This window comes from Mytilus californianus, unplaced genomic scaffold (genome assembly GCF_021869535.1).
Source record: "Mytilus californianus isolate M0D057914Y unplaced genomic scaffold, xbMytCali1.0.p SCAF_10, whole genome shotgun sequence".
Classification (NCBI taxonomy): domain Eukaryota; kingdom Metazoa; phylum Mollusca; class Bivalvia; order Mytilida; family Mytilidae; genus Mytilus; species Mytilus californianus.
The window spans coordinates 50,886,478-50,895,388 of NW_026262582.1; positions in this window are offsets into that span (position 1 = coordinate 50,886,478).

Genomic DNA, 8,911 nt, shown 5'->3' on the forward strand with positions numbered 1-8,911 from the left:
TCAGAACTTCGCCCTAGCGCACACTTTCGCTACTATTGACAGACGGACAGACATTAGCACGGACGGACTTCTTTATACCATTATGTGTCCCGACTAAGACGAGCGTATACAAATTATTCCATCTAGTTTGTGGATTCATTATTTCTTCAAATATTTAAAATATAAGAAAATTAAAATTATAGGTATAATATATGAATTAAAGTTTTTGATTCTAAAACGTTTTACATCCATTTAACCTATCATAAAATACGATCCCCGTTATTACTACCTCACGTGTTTTGAATAAACGAGACAGTAAATATAAAATACAAATAAGTTTTTAATTCAAAAATTGATTTAGAATCTAAGAAATAATTTTCCGTTGAAAAATATAAAGTATTTCTCAAAACAGGATGAAATATTATGAATCTAAATAGCTCATTTTGGAAATTAAAACAAAGACAAGATTGTATGTATAGCCGGATTGCCGGCATTGAAAATCGAAATTTATTTTCAATCCTTCCGGTCATTGTAGCTTTTTGAAAGTGAGAAATTTTATGTTGGATCTCCTTCTTGAAGCAATTGTTTTTGTCATAAGTTAAATTTACAACAAGTTAAGTTTTAAAAACCGTAAATTTTTATTTTAATTCACATTCACTTAGTATATTAATTCTTATATTTTTATCATTTCTCCTTAAGACAATTTGAAATGAAACAAAAGACAAAATACAATGTACCTTTATCATTTTATTTTTACTATAAGATTTTGTCAATTAAGCAGTATAGATAAAATTTAACTTCATTGCAAGATCACCATTAATTTACGAGAATCTTAAAGAAATAAGTTAATCTCATCATGCATACGTTGCCAGTATATCGAAACTTCTAGAAAGTATTGTTTATCGGCCTAACCTTCTGAAAACTCAGTTTTGAAAATCACATATTAAGTTAAAATTCTAAGCGTAAGTCATATAAATCTACCAGTGTAAAGTTACACGGGCGTACGAGATTTGCGCCGATTTAAAAAAAATTTCGATCTTTAATTTGCGCCGATTTGATTCTTTCATTAGCGCCTATTTTATTTTTTTATCACTAGCCCGATACTTTATTTGCTATACGAGTAAATACATGTACATGTAGTAAACCTAGAATGTATATTGCATGGTAATATATGGATATAAATAGTGTTCCCTTATGTTTAAGATAATTTTGGTCATACTGTTCGAGAACTTCGTTTTGACACGAGAAAGAAAAGATGGATTTCGTTATTGGCAAGTACAACAAGTATAGAAAAGATAAAATGACAAGAAAGAATTATATATCAGATGTGTGGCATATAAATTCTCGGCAAGATAATAATTCATTGTACTAGTATTACATTTTTATGGATTTTATTGTGGTGCTTTGAAATGCTGTAAATAGAATTTTACTCCGTGATTTTAGTGGATGTAAACAGAGTGCACAAATATCTTTTAAATTGACTTATCCTGCTCGAAATTCTACTCCCACCTCCCCTTTGTGAGCAGGGGACAACAGTTATATACATGTTATAATTGACAATTCATAACATATGTACAACTGGCTAACGGAAGAGGTTTATATGATAAATAAAAAAATAACTTTCACCTATAATATACCTGTACACAATCGGCGCAAATGAAAGACAAAATCGGCGTAAGTGAAAGAAAAAAAGTGAAATGCAGATCGGCGCAAATGCAAAAAGCCGAGTTCAAAATTTATATTTTTACTATTATTTTTTTTTGAACGGAGGTTACAGATATATAGTGTAGTATCTTTTGTGTCCATTTGTGTTTAATTTCCACTAAGTATCAGTGCGACGCTTAACTCCTCTTTTCTTGGAAGACGTAGTTTTAAGCGTACACCATGTTGGAATCCGTGAAAAACGCGAAATAGGACGTTATAATTTGACGTTTTTTTCATGGCTAGAAACAACGTCATAGAGCTTTTATGTCACTACCAAGTTGCGTTAGTTGATGCGCATCAACAATAGGCTGTTTGGTCTTTAATAATGTTTTTTTTTAGTTAAAAAATTGATTGTCTTATCAATAAATTAAAACTCAGCTAAATAATATTGACATGTACATAGAATAAACAAAGGTTCAACATTCTTTCGATATCTATAATTTTGGCCACAACCATGTCATTTTTGTCTGACTGTTAATTACGTCTTTACAAACATTCCAGTGGTTTTGCACGAGGTATGTGTATCTATTTAAAATTATGATTATGTTTAAATCGTGTTATGTGTCCGTCGGTGTCATCTCGATAGTTAATTAGATGGCGTCTAGACTAAAATACACACGAAAAGTTTATCGATCCCATGCCCTGTAAATCGTTTATTTTAGACTTTTTATAATTTGAATGATCGTTATAAATCTAATATGATAATTTGAGTTAAATTGGTAAAAATGAATTTGACAGCTAGTGCCCCTTTAAGATGATAAACAACGTTAGTACGTAGAATGAATGCATGATGTGTTGAAACGGAATTTTTATCAACAAGGTCTTGTTACCTTCCAATGAACGTTTTTCATAGAAACGACAAGACGTTCTTTGACATACCCCTGGTTCATCAACTTTCGGCTCAGATGCTGGTGACGTTCACAAAGTCTGAGTAGTATCTGTAAGCTCTAGAATGCTGAATAAGTTCGGAAATGTGTATCCCGTATGCAGGTGAAGATGGTATATATTCCTACTATGGTGGGGGAAATTGATAATTTAAAAATTAAAATTGATTCGTTTGTGATCGATTCTGGTATTTAGATGACTGCGTATTTTAAATTCGAGGTATATATCTAAAATTGAGGCAGATGAAGATGTCCTTTGTTTCCTTTCCTTTTGTTCTGCATGATATATTTATGAACCTAATCAGAAAAGTTTCGACTGATCATGGAAAGGACACCATCATTGTATCTGAATGAGAAATCAAATGATCTTGTTTCTTGGATCTTATTGTTTGTGATAAGTGTCTGAAGGAACTCCGATTTTTTTAAAATAAAGAGGTCAGCAAGGAGAGGCCCACAGTTCGTTCCTAGGAATGCCGAAAAACAAAACTTTCAAATTCACCAAATATGCTGTCAATTAGAAACTTCAGCATACTGATCATTTGTCCCTCTGTGTAGCATGTTTAACCATTTTGTTCACTTTTATAAAAAAATATGCCGAATGGTATCCGACAGTAATAAATCTATAGAGTATGCTACCATGGTTATAATGAATTATTTCTTTTAAACGATTTTTTTTTTTACATGGAAAATTGTGGTATACAGGGTTAAAAAATCAAAAGTTTTGAAAGAAACAATTTCAGAGAAAGGCTGGTGTTCCATCAATGGTATAAGAAAACAAGTAGTAGGCAGATTATATAAATTAGAGACCAACTCAACAACCTTACAAGAAAACAGGAATTTGGCAGTATAATTTGATAAAAAAAAATAGAGTTATATTGTATGCATGCCAGTGAGACAATTATTCATGAGAGCTGAAATGCAATAGATGGAAACAAATAAAAGTGCCAGTATACATACGTCCTTCAACAGTTAATATAACTGTTACTTTAGAAATATATAAAAGACTAAGACACGATAAAATGTCGAATCTTTTAAACTAGAAGCCGACACACTTCTTTCTTACAAAAAAAATGATGATTAACAACATCATACGTACAAATACTTGCAAGCTTTTATTCATATACCATTTGTATACTTTTTAAAGTTCTTTTTTATTTTATGTAGAAACTATAAAGAAGCTGGGTGAAATTACATGTTTTTGGGAAACTTTGGATGATACATTTTAAGGCAAAGAAGAGATGGTGTTTAGTTTAATAAGGTCAAGTTTTAGGTGAAACAAATATGGTTAACTATGATCCATATGCTATGCAACTACAGGAAAATTCAACATCATTCAAATCTTAAAGGTTATAAACCTTCTGAAAAAAGACTAAAATATCGTCCATCATCGAAATGAAATTAAGAAGACTGTCGTACGGGTATAAGAGATGTTTTTTCATCATATTGCAAAAGCAAGAGAAATTTGGTAAAATATCACTTGATTCTAATTGAATAAATATCTGATTATTGTGTATATTCGAATATCACATCGGAAATAATTCAGAAATTAATAAAACATGTAAAAAAGTAAGGCATACATTCATTTATAGGATTACACAAAAAACCAAGTACTCGCCAAGCGTTTTGAGTTCGTACCGGCTGACAGAGCTGTCACTAATATGGTGATGATATGACGTAAATACATGTACTACACGGAATATCTTAAGAATTAGATTGTACAATCAAGATCGTCCGCTCCACAGAGAGTTATATAGTAAATAATCATTTCATTAATATAGCGCAGTAAAAAGGCCTCCTCTGAACATTTGAAGGTTCCACTATGCTGTGGTTCCCTAAATTACACAAAAAACAACCGTAATGTATCGTTAATTTTGAACTCTATTAGGTGTTCTACTTCTAATCTTTCGTTGCTTTTAACGAGTTCTTTAACTACTATCAACACTCTTGTAATTAATTCTTGTCGCAAAACAGTCGAAAGTAGTAGAATAAACCATGTTTGGAGTGCAAAATGATTTTTTAATGTTTAATATGAACGCCAAAACTGTCTTGTTATGCCCATTTTCATTATATAATGTGCATCTACCCTTTTATGATGTACAAAAACCTTGATATTATATGCAAATATCCTTATATGATATGAATCCATATTTATATGATGTGCAAATATTCTAATATGATGTGAAAAGATCCTTTTTATGATGTGCATTTTTCCTTATAGCATGTATATTTTCCTTATATAATGTGTATTTTCCATTATATTATCTTCATACGAGGTGATTGTGTCATTATATTATGTGCTTGTAACATTATATAAGTTCGTTCTATCTATTTCATTACATGATGTCAAAACAGCCAAACGGACGTCAAACTTTGGCACGTTTTTATGTAGGTAGAATGAAGACCAAGTCGGAAGCTAGTTGAAAGCCAGCAACAACTAATTAACAAAAATTATGTGTCTAAATTGAGGTTTATTCTAGTATTTGTTGTTCTAGTCTATTTTCTATATAAAGGGGGAATACGATGCCATTCAATTATAACCAATACTCCATTCACTAAGGATGATAGACTTGTGTACACATGACATTTGATAATTAAAGAGTTTCGACTACTTCGCTGGCGTGCATCTTCAGACAACGTTGTTTATTATTTCTTTTATAAAAAAAAATATTTTTGAAAAAATAATGTGTAGACACGTGCCTAACGTGTCTAACGGCAGCTACTCCCCTGCCAAGAAACAAGGAAATTGTATGCATGGGACTAATAGTTTGTATGTTTGATTTGTCCAGACTACAGGTAAGGGAAATCGTATTACAATTATTTGAATGTAAAAAATGGAAGGGTTGAAATTCCGTGTCTTATTTCACTAATAAAAAGATACCTAGAAATCGCTTATGTCGACCCAAGTAAATAAATCGATCGAGAATTCAGTAAGTGATAAAGTTGAATGTGACATTATGTTTTGAATTTTTTCCTGAACTTAAATATTGATATGAATAGATCTTTTCAAAGCTCTGATAGGGGCAATGCAGAATATTTAACCACGTGGCTATCGCCAGAAAAGTAAAAAAAAATACATTCAGTGGTACAATAAATTCCTACGGAACATTTATGTTTGCCAAATATCGGTCATTGTCAATTTGTTTTGTCCCTAATACGCTTCCATTATTATTTATAAGTCATAACTGATTCTGAATTGCTTCTCTGGAATTACTATAAACCCGACTCAAATCTTTAGACGTTGTTTTGAGAATGGTTGATATGTTAAATAGAGATAACTATTGTCACGTTGGTACCTCGGTATTAAAACGAAAAATCAAATCTCATATTGTTGAAAAATTGTCAAAATATGAATTACAAAGTTTAGGTTCAATCGATGGGTCTACAATAATGAACAAACAGTTAAAGCTTTTAAGTTATGAGTGGTCGACTGTGTACTGAGCACCTTGACTTCAAGTACGTGATAAACCAGAGGAACTTCTGTTTTTTTTAATGCCAGTTCTCTTTCTAAACTAGCAGCGACAGCCTCGTATAAACTTCCGGAAGTGCATTGTATACATGTAGGGGGAAAATAACACAGTGCAATTTAACAATGATCAACGTTTTAAACATTTCATAGGCAGATTTAAATCAACTTTTCAAAAGCTTGTTGAAGAATTTCCTTGCTGCAGCGACAATATGATATAATATTTTTGTATTGCAAGAACACCCAATAAAATGTCTTAATCGGATGTCACAGTCATTTTAAACAATAGCTTTAGAGTTATTCATGCATGCATACTTATACCGTATGGATAATTAATTAATTGATTGATTAATTGGCAAATTGATTGGTATTGACGCCACTTTAAACACAATCGTGTTACTTCCTGGAGGTCATTTTATATTGGAAGCGGAATTACCAGCAGAGAACAGTTCATCTTCGCAAGGAGTCGAGCTTACCTGCCATGTGCGGGATTTGAACTCCTCACAATCTTAGTGTTGAAAGGCTAATAAACCATGAATAGAAGTAGATAATGGATACACTTCAACTAGAATCATTACATTTGCACGCAGTTTTTCATTATCTTCCCGTGCATGTATTTAGTATATAGTTGCAACAGTACTAGAGGATAACTTGCAATCTAAAAAGTTTCGATGGAAGCCGTTCATATATACACTTCCGTACTCCGGGAATCGATTTGTATATAGAGCTATGTTAAAGAAGTCTTTTTTTAGGGGAGGCATGTTTTTTTTCGCAAATTTTCTTAACAGACTTTATTTCTTTGCAGAAGGGAAGTGGATCAGAAAATGAGGGGAAAAATAAATTATGAAATTAAAAATAATGATTATATTGTTGTTTTTTTTCTTTTTTTTTTCTTAAATTAAAAATTTGTTCTAAACGCAAAAAAAAATACATATGCTTCCGCCAACAAAAGATGAGTAATCGGTGCTTAATTGATCTGCTTAAGATGCCGATCTTGTGTCTAAGCGTTGTTAGCAGGATCTGACGCCATTCAGTTTTACATTCTGTTCTGGTAAATATTACATCAGCTTATGAAATGTCAGCCTATAATTGTTTGAAGGTGTGTATCAATCAGACAAAACTAGAGAATCACAAGTGGTCATAAAAACAGAAAATAGAATGGAGCGTTTTCGTATTCCTGTTTGCAAAGCTTTGGCACACAATATTTGTATTTTATTCAGATTGGTGTCTAAATGAACATGAAAAAACATTATTGTTTACTGAGGACTGCTGGTCGCATACAGACAGAGATTTATGTCAAGCACTGCAAAAGTAAGATAAAAAAAAGTAAGATCAAGCGCTAAAGATTTAAAGGCAATAGCTGTAGATATAATTGTCCACTGCTGTACATTTCAAGACCAACATTTATCCTTAATCATTAAAGCTTGAGAATTTAAGTTGTTTAAATCTTTTTTTATATAAAAATTGTTCCTACAGTATTTGTACATTTCATTAGCTCACCTTACCCATAGGACCTAGTTAGCTTGTCGCATCACTTTTCCTTTGTTGTTTTTCGTCGTCTTTTGTCGTTGTTTGTCGTCCGTTAACTATTACATAAATTCTCTCTTCAAAATTACTAGACAAAATTCAACAAAACTTAGCCACAATCAACATTAGGGTATATAGTTTCAGAGCTCCAGATAAGCTGCGTATTTGCGTTATCACGCAATACAAATAATTAAAAACCCAATGCAATTGCCCATTGCAGGGTTCAATAACCCAATTAATTCAAAGGAAAACCCAATTATATGCCAAAACCATGAGTTCTTAACGCTTTTATTCGCTATCGTTTGCGTTATTTACCCTTATATGATTACAGTCGTCGCGTAAATCTATTTTTATAATATTTATAATTGGAAATGTCCTTTCGCTCTTAAAATAGAGCCCTGCATCAAGTAGCTGTAATCGGTCCTTGTTGAAATATTTCGTTGCTCAAAAGGTACACCTGTTTATGAAAACATTTCGATCTTCTCAGCATTTATTCAATTAGCGTGTGACATGCTGTCATATTTTTTCGAATTGCTCGGGATTTATCATAACATACAATGAATTAAAACGAAAGTAAATGTCTGATAAAAATATTGAATAGAAGCATGTTTTCGGCTTCTTTTTGATAGCTGAGGGAAATTTATGATGATAACAAGACTCAGCTAGTGATTTTAGGAAGCGTCCATTGAACGCACGGGCGTGTTTGCGTACCTTAACGAGAACATTGCTATAGTATAGAACGATAAACACGGGGTTTCGTCAAAAACGAAATCAGTTGGAAAAAGTACAAGGCCAAATCAATTATGACATGATATGTAGTTGGAAAGCATCGGAAACCAAAAGTTCTGATAAGGGACAACTTAACCCAGATTTATGTAAATTGAATTATACAAAAACAGTTTATATATTATTTTTTTCATTTTAGTTGATGAATGAATACACATATATATATCCGTTTTTTACGTCAAATTATGCAGCTTGACACTTTCTTTGTTTTGGTCTAATTGTTCTGTATGCTTAAGATAGTTGTCTTATTAGCAAGTGCAGTATAACATTGTCATTTATTTACTTGATGTTGCAGAATTATTTGTAAATTTAAGTTGAATGTGGTCTCCATCATTAAACCACCCTATAAATCTCAAGGTTTTGGGGTATATCTTAAATCTGTGAACTACTTTTTATTTTTATTGAAAAGTAGATCTGGCAAATAGGTGAAAGGACTGGCAAAACTTTCTTACAGCACCTAAATTTCACATATATTACATAAAAATCTAAACACTTAGCAACACCTACCCCAACTATAAACTGTAGGGTGATCATATGGGATATAGAAAGGCAATTAGTTACTGTCCAA